This window comes from Camelina sativa, chromosome 18, assembly GCF_000633955.1.
Source record: "Camelina sativa cultivar DH55 chromosome 18, Cs, whole genome shotgun sequence".
Taxonomy (NCBI): domain Eukaryota; kingdom Viridiplantae; phylum Streptophyta; class Magnoliopsida; order Brassicales; family Brassicaceae; genus Camelina; species Camelina sativa.
In genome coordinates this window covers 16,957,428-16,958,220 of record NC_025702.1, presented here as the reverse complement: position 1 = coordinate 16,958,220, position 793 = coordinate 16,957,428, and the positions used below count along the sequence as shown (strand labels likewise).

General features: G+C 37.2%; 1 pseudogene; it reads right to left on the bottom strand.

Annotated features, from left to right (window-relative positions):
• Nucleotides 49–793, bottom strand: part of LOC104763605 — a 2,597-nt pseudogene continuing 1,852 nt past the window's right edge.

Sequence of the window (793 nt, the reverse complement as noted above, 5' to 3'; positions counted from 1 at the left end):
TTTTAAACTATTTTTTTACTTTAAGGTGCATATCATATGTTTAAGCAGTAATAATATTGCTAGATACTAACCGCAACACAAAAATATACAAGAGCGATCTTCATCATGCATGTGTATCATATCCAAAGAAAACAACACGAAAAAGTAAATGTGTAAAAACAACAACATAAACCATAACAGGGTACTAGAAACACAACTATACTAGTCAAGTCTCATCAAATTTGAAAATGACTAGGATGAGATTTGGTCATCCTTGCCTCACCAACCGCTTCGTCATTATCAACCCTCTTAACATTCCGGTAAGCCGCGTAGGCGATGACATAGAAGATCACAAGTATGATCAAAACCACAATGTTGATCACCGATACTTTTCTCCAACTCTTTTTCAAGCTACCAAGAACACCAGCTTTACAAGAGCTACATTGGTAACAGAGTACTCTCTGGTCATTGTTCCACAACATACAGTCCGGGTTCGGTCCCACCATTTCTCCTCCTGGAATCCAAACCGTCTCGTTCACGTACGTATAGCCACAATCTGTTGGCGGCTTGCAACATCCTGACTACAGATTTAAAACAAATACAAATCATACAACTAGGTTCTAATTAACAAACTAGTCAAAGTAAAACAAGTGTCACACATAAATATATATATACATACCTCAATAGGAGTAAGCTTTCTGAAGTAAAACATCTGAGGAGTTTCAGGAACACCATTTAAATCTCTTGCAATCTTCTTACAAACCCCTGAATCTCTAACACACGATCTGATTCCACTCCAGTAACCATTATCAGT